Here is a 15,554-nt window from a genome sequence, read left to right as displayed (position 1 = left end):
CAGAGACATCGTGAACCTGCTGCACGATGGTCACCAAGGCGTCAATCGGTGCTTGGCGGTGGCCCGAGGCTCTGTGTGGTGGCCCGGTCTCAACAGCCAGGTTAAAGCAGCCGTAGAGAACTGCCCAGCATGTGCTTCTATACGCGTTCAACGCTGTGAGCCCATTATTGCGACCGAGACACCATCAGCTCCGTGGGAAAGGGTGGCCATTGACTTGTTTCATTTTGCTAATCAAGAGTTCCTGGTGGTTGTCGACTACGGTTCTCGGTATCCTGAGGTCCTCACACTCCGGTCCACTTCTGCGGGAGCCGTTATTTCTGCGATCAAGAGCACACTTGCCCGACACGGCATCCCGGTGACTGTTGTGAGCGACAATGGGCCACAGTTTTCCTGCACAGCTTTTGAGGACTTTGGGAAGACATACGGTTTCACGTATGTCACGAGCAGTCCACGCTACCCGCACTCGAACGGCAAAGCAGAGCGCATGGTTCGCACGATCAAGTAGTTGTTTCTGAAGGCCACAGACCCGTTTCTGGCTTTGCTAACATACCGTAACCCTCCCGGTGTGTCAGGCTACAGCCCGGCCCAACTGCTCATGGGACACTCTCTGCGAACTCGTGTGCCAGCCACGGCTCAAAGCCTTGTTCCAGATTGGCCCCAGGTGAAAGAATTCAATGACAGAGATGCCGCCCAGAGACGAAGACAACAGAGAAACTACAATAACCGACACGCAGCGCATGACCTTGGTGCTCTCGACGATGGGGAGGAACTCTGGGTGCGCGACACGCGGGCAAGGGCGACGGTCCTAAGCCCGGCTCGTACATCGTCCAGACGCCCAGTGGCATACTAGTGAGAAACCGCAGACACCTTGTCTTCTGCAGCAATCCTCAGTCGGCCCCCTCAGATGAGACGGGAATCCCCAACCCTGCGGCCCCGACATCGGCGCCATCTCCCGGACCACAGCAGGCAGCAACCGCTAACGCATCGGACATTCCAGCTCCTGCACCTGCTGCAGGATCGCAAGGTCACCGTTACACACGATACGGCCGGCGCGTGGTGCCACCTCGGAGACTGAATTTGTGAGACTGCTGCTAGGACTGTTTCTTGATGGTGCTCTTTTGGAACACTTGTGTTTGAGAGCTCCGGAAGGAGGGATGTAGAGGACGCCACCTGTTGCTTCTAGTAACTGGGAGGTGGCGCCCCCACTCTGTATAAAAGGCATCGGTGGGCATTAAACGGGGCTTTTTGCTGTTTGTGAACTACGCGTTGTCGGGTCATTCTTCGCGGGCTTCATGCCCACTTTTGGCTCGGCTAGCGGCGTCCGCGCTACCCGGGCACGTCACTACACTCCGAGCTGACGATATTGGGCTGAGACCTCGTCACTGTGTTGGGAGTCGTCAAAAACACGTTGCGGGTTCTCGTAAAGAGCTTGGTTGTAGTATGTCGCGCACTGTAAGTGCACCAGTATGGACTGGAGGGGCTTTTGCTAGCGTCGAAACTCACTGAAAATTGGTCGCCATTACTTTTGGCTTTCCCGTCAGTCGGTCGCAAGGAGCTTGGTGCCGCCCGTTGGCCGCGGCGGCAGACTCGCGTTTGCGCGCTGCACTCGCTCGAGTTAGTGGGAAAAGGCCGCATTATCGTCGATTTCTTTGGCGCTTGCTCCAAACCAGCTCGGCGCTGTTCGTGGCAGCGGCCTAGCGTACGCTCGCTCTCCTGTTCGAAGTTCGCTGGTGGCAGACACTCCGCGTGCAGCGCCGTGTTTGGTCTCGCGTTCACTTGCTCGAGCTGAACGACGTCGCTCGCTTAGAACTCGCCGACTTGTTAGCGGCACGGTGGTGCGCGGAGCTGTGGCTGCGGCCACCGCTCCTAAGCTGTTGCGCTGCGTTGATCGAAATGAGCCTTTGACGATGTCTGACATCGCGGTGAATTCATTAGCATGTCTTATCTCACGTATGTTTTCATTTTACCTTGCACGTATTTTTCATATGCATTTGTATTCATCCTCTCTCGCGTGTGACTCACTATGTTACATATTGTGCAGCCGTGGGCACACACCGTACTGAAGACTGTGTGCGCTTGCGTCTGCGATGCCTGTCATCCATATCTTTCGTCAGAGCAGCTTCAAAAGGACTGTGCGAGATGTGAAGGTATAGTTATTTGTGTGTCATATTTGAACGCTGGTTTTTGTATTAACGTGCACGTACTTGTCATATGCGTGCATCTTCATCTTCTGTCACGTGTGTCTAACAATTTTTACTATATTATTGTACGTGCAGGCGTGGGAACACAACAGGCAGAAGGCTGCGTGCACTGGCGTCTGCAATGTCTGTCATCTATCGCTTCCGTCGGAGGAGCTCCCCAAGGAGTGAACAAGATTTGTCATTTGACTGGGCTCGTACAATTCGCCATGAATTCACTTAAAAGAAAGGAGAAACTTCGTGTATATGTAGAAAAATAAAACATTTCAATGTCTCACTTTTGTCTTTCGTTGTTTCCGTGGCTGCGAAAGCAGTTACACTTAGGTGGCTAGCTACTTTTTCGCGTGTTCTTTTCTGCGCAATTTGTCACTCACTGCGCAGAAAAACAGGCGAAAAAGGTATTAAGCCTGGCGGAAAATAAACAAAAAATTATATTTGAACTGGGGACAAAAGTTCATCCGATTGGAATATCTTAGTTAATCAACCGTTTGTCCGGCAAGGTGCAACTGTGAGGACTAACTGTTGCCCGGTAAGGTGTAAATGTGGGGATTAACAGTTCCTCTATAAGGTGCAAATGTGAGCATTAAGTATTAGTCCTTTGAGGTGAATAGTGGAACTAACAGTTACTCACTAAGGTGTAAATGTGAGGACTAAATGTTAGTGCCTTGAGTTCGTCTATGGGGACTAACTTGTAGACCCGGTGCCGTTAGTCGTTAAACGAATTAGTTGTTTTGGTAGCCCCATTAGTCCCCAAAAGGACGAACCACACATTTTTTAACACCCTTTTGCCTTAGAGTGTGCGTTCCGCCCTGGCGACGAAATGCTCCTGTGGACACCTGTTCGTACAGCTGGGCTGTATGAAATATTCCTTCACGGGTACCTCGGTTCATAGGCCATGCTGGAACAAACATTGGATGTAAACTATCGCTTCACTCCTGTGAGCCCGACTCCCGGTCGTCGTTGCCGCAGCACCGAGATCACTCATGTATCTCAACTCGAACGATAATTTGGCGTCCCACTCTCTCCAACTCACTCCCCTCTTTTGCGAAGGGAGTTGGGGTGGCATTATTCACTCTTGTGAACGTGTGGGACATCTTCTCAAGGGTTTGCTGAAAATGTGTATCAGTTTCTTATAGCCAAAGAGAACCTAACATCTGTGGCCGAGGTGATGCAACACTGCCGTACGTTCGAAGCGCTGAAGATGCATCGTTTGGCGCCAAAATTCGGCTGCATGGCTAACTTACCTACAGTGGCGAGCGTTGTTGCTAGTGCGCCATTCCACCTTTTGTGAACGATACGGCATATTGTACGGGAAGAACTGCTCCGCTGCCACGAAATCAGCCGTTTCTACGTTGCCGACTTCCGAGGCAATGACCCTGAACTACCACCCACATCATGGCAACCATCTATTAACGCAGAAAACTTGGACGATTGTCAAGCCGTGCCCCCATCTGAACCCGCAGGGTGTACTCGCTTCCACAATGGGCAGCAGCGTCACACTACGTCACACAGCAACGCCGAACTGCGGTGACATCACACAGCACACAGTCATGAATCATTTGGCCTCCACCGAAATGCGACTGCCACGGCTGGAATCAAACCCGTGGCCTTCGGGTGAGTAGCACAGCATCATAGTCACTGATCCACCGTGGCGAACCAGGAAGAAACGTGAAAAGAGCAAGTGTTTATTTTAATAAGCCGAAGTTGAATATTCAGATGGGAGTGACGTTGTGCCATGAAAAGATTCGGACGTACTTCAACCACATGGGGTTTCAGTAACAGGAACATAAACAAAAGCATAAACAAGCGCTTTTGTATTCACCTCTGATAAGAATGCGACCCATGCAGGCTCGGGGCGAACCGTCATTAAGGTTCGCAGAAGAATGGAACTACTATTTATTTACCAATGAATTCACGCACTAAAGGAGCACAAAAAACATAATTTTCTTTCGGAATTCGCGTGCCAAAATCACGATGTGATAATGAGGCGCGCCATTGCGGAGGGCTCCAAATTAATTTTAGCTGGCTGAGGCTCATTATCGTGCGCGTATGTCTAACTACACGGGCGTTTTTTGCTTTTTCCCCATCGAAGTTTGGCTACCGTGGCCGGGAATCAGACCCGCGGCTTCGAGCTCAGCAGTCCGGCAACTTGGCTGCATCCCAATAACGGAGTAAAAGCCAATAAATATTCGCAAGAACACTTCTCGTCGAAGTGTTATTATAGAAATTGCTGGGTAATTTTCATAACGACTCAGGCCCCGCTGTGTTCCGAATAAAAAATAGATTCATTCCTTACAATATTTACACTAAGCGCCGTCCCTTAGTCACGTTCTGTGCTATGCATATGAACACAGAGTAACTACCGTGACGCCAGTACATTGCAGTGAACATCCAGCGCACTCGTGCATAGCTATTCTACAGTGAAGCACTCAATACGTGTTTGCGAATAAAGTGCGCGTTGCCGTTGGCACAAAATGATTGCGAGTCTTCAAACAAAAAGGGTGTGTCATGAGCGCCACTAATTTTAACGCAATAATGTTGAAAATGTCGTTTTGCAGAAATTCAGTCAGCATCGTCGGTGTCCTTGGTTGTGTGCGAAAAATTCTTGTGCGTGACTAAAAAAATGAGAAAAATGGAAATAAAATAAAATATAATCATAGTTATGGGTCTCAGTAGGGATTAAATACTGGTCATTTGCGTCGAAAGTGGGTGTCCTACTACACTGCTACGCAGATGCTTTTGAATGCAGTAAAATATTTTGTGCTTAGAAATGCAGAGGAAGTGACTTTCGCGATTTACAAACACATGTGTCCTGTATACAAGTTTTATAATACAACATGAAATATTGCAGTAATATTTCGTGGTGCATGTGTGATATCAGTGTCAAGTGAAACCCGAACAGCGGCAAGCCTTCGTGGTGGTATAGTGCGTGCAATACACTTATCGCCATTGACCGGCGATCGTATATGCGCTGAGCCGTCGAACAGGATGTGCACGCCTGTTAATATTGATAGGATGATAGCATGACCTATACTATCGCGAAGGCTTGCCGCTGTTCCGGTTTCACATAACGCTGATTGAAAATCGTCATCGCGCGTTAGAACATTTGATTATCACAATGACTTCATGGTTTAAATCTGATCACTAACTACAGAAAAAAAAACACTCATTACTGCGCCAGTTCTCTTAAGGCAACGTTAAGGGTGCATAGCAAGTTTGTAAACATTTAATGCACCAGGTGTTTAAAAGTGTGCACTACGGGCAAGATATCGCTATCGTGTTCAGCTCTTAAAGGTGAAGCATATTGATCCCCAAATGTTTTTATATTGGCCTTTTATCTACATTCCAATGGTGTTAGAGCGAGAAGAACAGGAGGAGTCTTGCATGCAGTAGAAGTTATAACCATGATGAATGATTTAGCTTGTGAGCTGCCTTGCAAAACACTAATTTTTATGCCCTTAGAAGCAGCTGATAGGTCGTAATATCAGTATCTCGAACAAATGATAAATGACCTCAGGAATACAAGTAATCCAGCGTATGGCCTAAAATTATAACGAAATTCGAATGGACTTCTGGGAAAAACGTTGGATTTCTGCTCGTTATAAAAGCACTTAAAATAATTTCCTGAATGCTTTCCAGCTTACTTGTTTCATACAGCGACACAAATCCAAAGAATATTCGCGTATCCTACAGTGTTTTGTTTTATACCTATCGAACACCTCTTGACAGGTAACTTCTTTCATTGAAGCTTTATTTCACAAAGCACAAATTTATTACTTGTTTTGAATTGCGCACCTTCAACGGCGTGTCCTTTAATCCGAACTACACTGTCAAAATGAACTCCGGAGACATCAACCTTCTCAACTTCAGTCAGAGCTTGAGGTACTTCTCAGATACCTTTTTTTTTCTTAGCTCCTTTTCAATCAATTGTAGCGTACCCTGCGTTTATTTTGAAATAAAATGAAGCAAGTGGAGGTTACGCAACAAACCCTTCAGTGATACTCGAGCAGCTCGTTCGTTCACCAGCCCTGCTATGCGTGACTTATATCCCTGTCACACAGCAAATCTAATGTCATTCATAACGAATGACATTAAGTGGACCTAATGTCATTTTACCTACGCGCTGTCACATGACGAAAAGAAATGTCATTTTAAATTGATGACTATGACCCTAGCTCTCTCAAGCTGCGGATTTCGGAGAAACAACTATCTAATCTTGTCTCTAACACGTTTGAACCCTCAAAAAATATCTTTTGTATCACTAAAAAAATTCTTCAAAGTTACAGGCACGGCATGCTGAACAGAGGGAGCTGCGTTGCTCTCATTTCCCTTTCTTGAAGTTTCAGACATTCCCCGTTAGGGGCACGCAGAAAAGGACGCATGGTGTCGTTGCCAATGTACCCCGGGCACAATCTGCCGACAGATGCAGGGCGCGAGACGAGCGCGTCGCGTTCCATTTTCACCGATGCCGTCTCAAGGTTTCTTTTTTTATATCCTAGGCTATGTATTCTGGCACTGCAGTCAGGCTGGAAAACTAGACTGAACGGTGCCTATATGCGCAGCCGTTTTCCAGCGTCTAGCGTCTCTGTGGAACACGCACTGTGTCTCCGACGGACGCATCTAGTATCTCTTGGAGGAAGGCTAGCAAGGAGGGCGAGGGAGCACCCTCTAACGCGTAGCGCGTTCATAACAACACCCAATGCTGGAGCGCCTCGACTATCGCCGCGTACACTTTTCCATTTCCTTCAGCTCTCGGGAGGTCACCAATGCGATCCTACCAAATTTTATTTACAACAAACGTCTTCGTTTGCGTCCATTGTATACGCAGGCTCTTGGCTCCGGCTCACACATGATAAACGCACATGCGAATATCAGCTGTTAAACACAAACAAACCGCACGGAACCGGCTATCGAGGCAACTACAACAGCCGTGACAACACAGCGAACTTAAACATGCCGGCCATCTAGTGTCTGTAGCTCAGCGCAATTTTCTCCCACAAACATTTGGGTGTGCTTTATTGTCCACAAGTCAATTATTGACTAATATACTAAAAATAAAGTACTAACAAATTAACTTAGTTACATACACACGGCCCGATAGCGACTTTTGTAAAAGGCCCCTGACGTCAAGCCTATAGTCATTCGGTCTGAAACCGAATGCGAATGAGTTCCGTTAACTCATTCGATTGCACATATACTTTTTATTGAATGACATTATATATGCCGTGTGACAGCAAACAAATGACATTACAAACGAATGTTGTTCGTTGTAAATGACATTAGATATGCCGTTTGACGGAGGTACTAGCATCTTTTAGGGTAGAGCGTTCAATGCACGTCCATTGTGACTCTTTCTACCAATTTGTCAGATGCTTGTGGATGTTAACAGCGCAAAAGATGCTTGTGGACACTAACAGCGCAAAAGTAATACAGGGCCACGAACAGGAAACAGACGGGATAAGCACCGACTTACAAGTGAAATTTTATTATTAAAAATATTTCATCAAAAGAAGATTGAAAAGTAAAAAACTGCAAAAAGATAAAAATTGATAATAAAATTTGGTGCAATACTAAACTACTAAAAATGCCGTCCTCATTTTCTCACGCATAGAGATTCTTAATCATACACTAGAGGAAACTCTCGCGCTAGTGTCAATGTGAGCTGCAATATGCATAGTGCTCCAGCGAGCATGGAAATTATGGCTGTGTCATGAATTTGCCTAGTCTCCGAACCTTACGTTCGTTCTGGCTTTACGTGGTTTGAAGCTGCTTTATAACAAAACAACAATCGGCAAATAATCAGCAGTTAAGCTTCATCACCTTAACCTTCTAGGCTCGCCACATGAAATTGAATCACGAAGTAAAAAATGGTCTGTTCTTTCCTTTCAAATAAAGCCAAAACACAGCAATAAACGAAACCAGAAGTGCCCTCACCACCCGCAAGCACGAAGACCAGGCAAATCCATGTCATTCCCATAATTCCCATGCTCGCTGAACGATCGAAGCGCCAGGGTTTTCTCTAGTTAATTCTGGAAACTGTATGTTCGCACCGAAAGAACTCGAGTAAATGCGTCGCAGAGTTGTGGAGGTGTCGCGTGAAGGTTTCGTAATTGAGATTAGTTTGAGAATGACTAATTGTTATTTCGTCTATATTTTTATTTAACGGATCAAGGAGAAGCATTGCCTTGAACATCAAGCGAAAGCGAAGTATGGACGCCCTTGACTGAGTTCGTAACTTGAAATCTATATATATATATATATATATATATATATATATATATATATATATATATATATAAGGGAAAGAAGTGTATACCTAAGGGCTCGTTTTTCCGTGTTTTTTAACACAATATTATTGAGATATAACAGACAGTAATGCCAAGGAATGTACAGGGGAAGTTATTAAGATCAATGGAATGTAAATAAGAAGAAAGAAAAGTGGATGAAAAAATTACCAACTGTGAGCAGGAATCGAACCTACGACCTTCGAATTACGCGTTCGATGCTCTAACCACTGAGCTATCACAGCGGCCCTCCCTCCATCCACTTTTTTGGGTTTATCTGTGAATTTAGAAGTAGGAGCGACAGTCAGCGCCATCTATAAGCCAAACAACGAGTGTGAAAACACTCTTATGCGCATGTTTGGCGTCACGTAGCACGTGAACTTATTATGAGCGGGCAGCTGATTAATTGTCCCTCTTATACAACCTAAACACACCAAGTCTGCCAGTACGAGACCCTCGTTCAATGAAATAAGGGAAAGAAGTGTATACCTAAGGGCTCGTTTTTCCGTGTTTTTTAACACAATATTATTGAGATATAACAGACAGTAATGCCAAGGAATGTACAGGGGAAGTTATTAAGATCAATGGAATGTAAATAAGAAGAAAGAAAAGTGGATGAAAAAATTACCAACTGTGAGCAGGAATCGAACCTACGACCTTCGAATTACGCGTTCGATGCTCTAACCACTGAGCTATCACAGCGGCCCTCCCTCCATCCACTTTTTTGGGTTTATCTGTGAATTTAGAAGTAGGAGCGACAGTCAGCGCCATCTATAAGCCAAACAACGAGTGTGAAAACACTCTTATGCGCATGTTTGGCGTCACGTAGCACGTGAACTTATTATGAGCGGGCAGCTGATTAATTGTCCCTCTTATACAACCTAAACACACCAAGTCTGCCAGTACGAGACCCTCGTTCAATGAAATAAGGGAAAGAAGTGTATACCTAAGGGCTCGTTTTTCCGTGTTTTTTAACACAATATTATTGAGATATAACAGACAGTAATGCCAAGGAATGTACAGGGGAAGTTATTAAGATCAATGGAATGTAAATAAGAAGAAAGAAAAGTGGATGAAAAAATTACCAACTGTGAGCAGGAATCGAACCTACGACCTTCGAATTACGCGTTCGATGCTCTAACCACTGAGCTATCACAGCGGCCCTCCCTCCATCCACTTTTTTGGGTTTATCTGTGAATTTAGAAGTAGAAGTTTCACACTCGTTGTTTGGCTTATAGATGGCGCTGACTGTCGCTCCTACTTCTAAATTCACAGATAAACCCAAAAAAGTGGATGGAGGGAGGGCCGCTGTGATAGCTCAGTGGTTAGAGCATCGAACGCGTAATTCGAAGGTCGTAGGTTCGATTCCTGCTCACAGTTGGTAATTTTTTCATCCACTTTTCTTTCTTCTTATTTACATTCCATTGATCTTAATAACTTCCCCTGTACATTCCTTGGCATTACTGTCTGTTATATCTCAATAATATTGTGTTAAAAAACACGGAAAAACGAGCCCTTAGGTATACACTTCTTTCCCTTATTTCATTGAACGAGGGTCTCGTACTGGCAGACTTGGTGTGTTTAGGTTGTATAAGAGGGACAATTAATCAGCTGCCCGCTCATAATAAGTTCACGTGCTACGTGACGCCAAACATGCGCATAAGAGTGTTTTCACACTCGTTGTTTGGCTTATAGATGGCGCTGACTGTCGCTCCTACTTCTAAATTCACAGATAAACCCAAAAAAGTGGATGGAGGGAGGGCCGCTGTGATAGCTCAGTGGTTAGAGCATCGAACGCGTAATTCGAAGGTCGTAGGTTCGATTCCTGCTCACAGTTGGTAATTTTTTCATCCACTTTTCTTTCTTCTTATTTACATTCCATTGATCTTAATAACTTCCCCTGTACATTCCTTGGCATTACTGTCTGTTATATCTCAATAATATTGTGTTAAAAAACACGGAAAAACGAGCCCTTAGGTATACACTTCTTTCCCTTATTTCATTGAACGAGGGTCTCGTACTGGCAGACTTGGTGTGTTTAGGTTGTATAAGAGGGACAATTAATCAGCTGCCCGCTCATAATAAGTTCACGTGCTACGTGACGCCAAACATGCGCATAAGAGTGTTTTCACACTCGTTGTTTGGCTTATAGATGGCGCTGACTGTCGCTCCTACTTCTAAATTCACAGATAAACCCAAAAAAGTGGATGGAGGGAGGGCCGCTGTGATAGCTCAGTGGTTAGAGCATCGAACGCGTAATTCGAAGGTCGTAGGTTCGATTCCTGCTCACAGTTGGTAATTTTTTCATCCACTTTTCTTTCTTCTTATTTACATTCCATTGATCTTAATAACTTCCCCTGTACATTCCTTGGCATTACTGTCTGTTATATCTCAATAATATTGTGTTAAAAAACACGGAAAAACGAGCCCTTAGGTATACACTTCTTTCCCTTATTTCATTGAACGAGGGTCTCGTACTGGCAGACTTGGTGTGTTTAGGTTGTATAAGAGGGACAATTAATCAGCTGCCCGCTCATAATAAGTTCACGTGCTACGTGACGCCAAACATGCGCATAAGAGTGTTTTCACACTCGTTGTTTGGCTTATAGATGGCGCTGACTGTCGCTCCTACTTCTAAATTCACAGATAAACCCAAAAAAGTGGATGGAGGGAGGGCCGCTGTGATAGCTCAGTGGTTAGAGCATCGAACGCGTAATTCGAAGGTCGTAGGTTCGATTCCTGCTCACAGTTGGTAATTTTTTCATCCACTTTTCTTTCTTCTTATTTACATTCCATTGATCTTAATAACTTCCCCTGTACATTCCTTGGCATTACTGTCTGTTATATCTCAATAATATTGTATATATATATATATATATACGGGGTGGCCAGTAAAGGGTTGCGCAGCGCGAGCGATCGTTTTAGGGGTGAAGCTACTCTTAGTTTAATCTTGTCATGCGTCTCGTGTAACCGAGAGAAGAAGAGACGAGAAAGAAAAGAAGGCAGTATCTCCCGTACAGTGTAATAGACGGCAGTGTCTCTGAAGAACATACAAACGGCAGTTGAGTGAGGATATTCTAGATGGCGCTGTACCACTACTCGCCAGTTGGTTGCTACAGGAGCAGTCTATGTACGCGGACAACGGTTGCCTCTCTATAATCTGGATAATCACCGTACATGGTGGATCATTGGTGAGACATGGACGAAGCAGAGCGGTGGGTGTGTTGAAGATGCTTGCGCTCGGCTTTCTTCTCCGCGTCTCGTCAGTGTTACCCGCGCGCCGTCTGCATTCTCGACAGCGATCGGACGCATGGATGCATGCATGGACGGACAGACACACGGGCGGAAGGATGCTGGGTCGCTTCGCCCAACTCATCCTCAATCTGTGGATATGCTGTGATTTTTTTTCTTTTTAGTAGCAGACGTTGCCTGCGTCATCCTTGCGAGGTGAGAGAGGAGGAGGGGAGCAACAGTTTTGCGGGTGTCTTCCTTGGCCGGCACGAGACGTGAGCATGTGGCACTATACGCAAGACGCGATCATGCAGTGTAAGGGTGTAAATGGTGCCACCGCCGACACCAAAGCGCGACATCATGTGACTGAAAAGTGCTCCGCATTTAAAATATAAACAATCACCACGGCCTGCTGCACCGACCCTCACATCCCAAAAAGCAGTGCTCTCTGTCTGACAGTGCAACTGAGGACCATGCTTACGCACGTGCTCCTGCCACGTGCCATCTGAGCAGCCTCACAGACGATGCGCACATGCTCTTCTTTAATCATATCCAGAACTGCTCTCTTTCCGAACTGCTGAGTTCACGCACACTGGCTCACGTGTAACGCCCAGGAATCTGCCTTTGCTGTTACGAACGTTATTTGCGTGTTCCCGTATGCGTTAGTTTAGGCATCTGCCCGTCTTGCACACGTATAACGCGTACCGCTGCGCCATGTACTCACGCAAGATAGTGTTCTTAAAGCGGTATTGTTTCTTGGGAACTTTTGATGCAAAATTATAGTCTGTCCGTCTGTCTGTCAGTGGACTTGTCTGTCTGTCCGTCATAACAATACCCGAAATGACCAAAATCGAACCCCATCCGCAGCGCCCACAAATATTTCTTAAGTTTCAGAGTTCATACTAGTGCATTTGTTGATTTAAAAGCAATTATCGCACATATATTAGGCACAATAACAACACGCCAATGTTCTGCATGGATCTCTTTATACCAGAAAAAGCATGCGTAGGTAATTTTAAAGACCGTAGCGTTTATCACGGTGCGCTGACAATGCAACGCTTGCACGGAAAAGCAAGTGTTTCCAACGCTTTGCTAAGACGACATGGTAGTGGCACCTACCCCTCGCTTCGCGTTCTACACTTTATCGCCTTCGAGACGGGCGCGCACGCTGCGCACTTCGTTTTCCAAGATAACTGCCAGATAGCACGCATGTCTCACGTGTGACGTGCCTCGATGCGCTCTGTCGCCTGCGCTGCCCGCATCGAGACACTCTAACGCAGCGCCTCCAAAATACCATTCACCGATCTCAACACGATAGCGTTAGAGAGCTCGTGTCACCGAAATCCCGCCGTGAGTGTCGCCACCGTTGGTGGTGAGCGAAAAATCATCCGTGAGCGGAAAATCGGGGAAAAGCAAATAAAATAAAAAATAAATTCTTTAGGTCTCACTCAGGATTCAGCCCGGGCTGTTCGAATGGCAAGCATTGATTGATATGTGGTGTTCAACTTCCCAAAACCACTACATGATTATGACATACGCCATAGGGAAAGGCTCCGGAAATTTTGACCACTTTGGCTTTTTTAACGTGCACCCAAATCTGAGCACATGAGCCTACATTTCCACCTCCATCGAAAATGCAGCCGCCGTGGCCGGGAATCGATGCCGCAACCTGCGGGTCAGCAGCCGAGTACCTTAGCAACTAGACCACCGCGGCGGGGCCGCGTGGCAAGCAGATGCGCTACCACAGAACCATGATGTTGGTTACAGCTGCTTCAAGAAAAAACACTACATAAATATTATGTCGTCGAAAAAGTCTCCTTAACGCATTTCGTGCGACAGGTGTCAAGAATAAAACGAGCCCATTCGGTGATTTGTTGGTGCATTTGGGGAGCCATCAAACTACGTCGAAAAAGGCCGGGATAGTGCACCCATCGCCACTAAAAACAACCGGGAACTTTCAAACAGCTATAACAATGGACAACTATGTCCATCAAGCGGGAAACCTACCATGCATATCCGGAGGCGTAGAGGAGTGACGATAGTTATAGCGCGAGAACAAAATGACGACACAGAGACAAGGACACGAAAGACACGAGCGCTCGTCATGCCATACTAACTAGCCCAAGCTGCCACACTGCGTAGAGGAGGTGTTGCGTTAATAAAAAAAACAGCAAATGCTAGACAATGCGCTGTCATCTGTGAGGCATTGGGGCACTATTTATGGCAGAGAGAAGTGGCCACACTGCACAGTCACTGCATTACTATAGATACATCGTGCTTGCACGCATGCGCGTTTGTGTGTGTGTGTGACTGTATATGTGTTTGTGTGTACGTGTGTTTGTAACAAATATATTAATAAGTATGCACTCAGCGGTCAAAGGGCGCAATAGGGCCGAATTTCGCTATCGCGTTCAACTCTTAAAGAAGAAGCTTAAGGGTCCTCCAATTTTTCTTGCGCAGAACATTAAATACATGTTTTCTTCACTCTCTCCATACGCAATACTATCGTCTTTCGACGATATTTGCAGTGAAACATGCAGATATGGGGCCAATTTTTTTTGCTCTTCACTCTCCTTTCCATGAGATCTTCATTATCAATAAAACTTCATTTGTACGTCAGCGCTTCTACCGTCTGTTTCCTGTCCGTGGCCGCGCGTTATTTTCACACTGTCACCCTTATGTACCTTTTTTCATGTACTGTCTACTTGGGCTGCGCGATTTATTTTGTATTTCTAGAAAGGAAGACATTTGGTCGTGTCGGTAGTCCATCCTACTTCAGAAACCACAAAGCACCAGTCTTCATTTTGTCCCGCGTTCGTTTAGCGCGCTATGATTTCTGAAGTGTGGTGCAACACTGCGCATCTTTACACTCACTCGCGGAACAGCGAAAGAAAAAAAACGGAGGATAGGAGAGGGCAAAACGAAAACACACTCTTCCTTTTCAGCCTGTTTTTCGGATGCGCCGGCCAGCCAATGTCGTCGTGACGTCAATAATAGCCTGATTCGCACTTGCGTCAACTACTGCGAACCGGTAATCATAATTAGAGAGAACTTCGCCGTGGACGCGTATACTTAGAACGACAATAACACCTCTTCTTGTGAGCCCTGCAACAGCTTTGAAAGGCCATATGCGTTCACATGACCTTTCCGAAGCGTGCAGATGGCATCTGATCAGGAAGCGGGCGTTTCACTTACTGAATGCCTGCCCTTGCGAGAGTTCACGAAAAGAAAGCGGCAGCTTCGCGGTCAAGTATTTTCTTGCCGTAACTGGCGTCTCTCGCGCGTATGCACGATATATTCGGTGCGCATCGCAGACAACATTCACAGTGCCTTTCGCAAATTGTTTACATTTGGTAGTCGCCGATTGACGGTAACTGCGTGGTGACCGATCGATTACCCCTCGTTGCGCACCTGTGTCACTCACTTGGGAAAGCACGCACGCCTTCCATTTCTCCACCTAGCATGCCCTACGCCCGTCTTTAGCGGCGAACGTTATTTTTCGATTCCCGTCGGTTTGTTGACTCTGTCGACTAAAAGTAAGTGTAAGCTTGAAATGAGCAACTACAGCTGTTTTGGACGGCAGCAACGCACTCTGTGAAGGTCACATCGGTTTTCTTTCATTCATGTTTTTTTTTCAGCAGCAGCACACACACACACATGAATGAACCCCAGACCCACATTCTTTTTCGTCTGATTTTTTCTTTGTTTTCTTGGCACGCGAACACGAGAGACTGAGCGCCGTTCAGTTTATGTTACTTGCCACCTCTTTGCGCATATAGACAGCATCAGAACACGCCAGTCAAGCAGAACTTGCTTCAATTTAGCTTGTTCGAGCTGTGGC

The 15,554-nt window shown here is 46.0% G+C and overlaps 7 non-coding genes across 7 annotated transcripts; 4 read left to right on the top strand and 3 right to left on the bottom strand.

Moving 5' to 3' along the window:
- Nucleotides 1-8,654: 8,654 nt before the first annotated feature.
- TRNAT-CGU (transfer RNA threonine (anticodon CGU)) lies at nucleotides 8,655-8,727 on the bottom strand. Its single transcript has one exon. It is a non-coding gene; the product is annotated as a tRNA-Thr (tRNA).
- Nucleotides 8,728-9,111: 384 nt separating this feature from the next.
- TRNAT-CGU (transfer RNA threonine (anticodon CGU)) lies at nucleotides 9,112-9,184 on the bottom strand. The gene has a single exon. It is a non-coding gene; the product is annotated as a tRNA-Thr (tRNA).
- A 384-nt stretch (nucleotides 9,185-9,568) lies between these two features.
- TRNAT-CGU (transfer RNA threonine (anticodon CGU)) lies at nucleotides 9,569-9,641 on the bottom strand. Its single transcript has one exon. It is a non-coding gene; the product is annotated as a tRNA-Thr (tRNA).
- Nucleotides 9,642-9,789: 148 nt separating this feature from the next.
- On the top strand, nucleotides 9,790-9,862 carry TRNAT-CGU (transfer RNA threonine (anticodon CGU)). The gene has a single exon. It is a non-coding gene; the product is annotated as a tRNA-Thr (tRNA).
- Nucleotides 9,863-10,246: 384 nt separating this feature from the next.
- TRNAT-CGU (transfer RNA threonine (anticodon CGU)) lies at nucleotides 10,247-10,319 on the top strand. The gene has a single exon. It is a non-coding gene; the product is annotated as a tRNA-Thr (tRNA).
- A 384-nt stretch (nucleotides 10,320-10,703) lies between these two features.
- TRNAT-CGU (transfer RNA threonine (anticodon CGU)) lies at nucleotides 10,704-10,776 on the top strand. Its single transcript has one exon. It is a non-coding gene; the product is annotated as a tRNA-Thr (tRNA).
- A 384-nt stretch (nucleotides 10,777-11,160) lies between these two features.
- TRNAT-CGU (transfer RNA threonine (anticodon CGU)) lies at nucleotides 11,161-11,233 on the top strand. Its single transcript has one exon. It is a non-coding gene; the product is annotated as a tRNA-Thr (tRNA).
- Nucleotides 11,234-15,554: the final 4,321 nt, after the last annotated feature.

Source organism: Rhipicephalus microplus, chromosome X (assembly GCF_043290135.1).
Source record: "Rhipicephalus microplus isolate Deutch F79 chromosome X, USDA_Rmic, whole genome shotgun sequence".
Taxonomy (NCBI): domain Eukaryota; kingdom Metazoa; phylum Arthropoda; class Arachnida; order Ixodida; family Ixodidae; genus Rhipicephalus; species Rhipicephalus microplus.
This window is presented reverse-complemented; position numbering and strand designations above follow the sequence as displayed.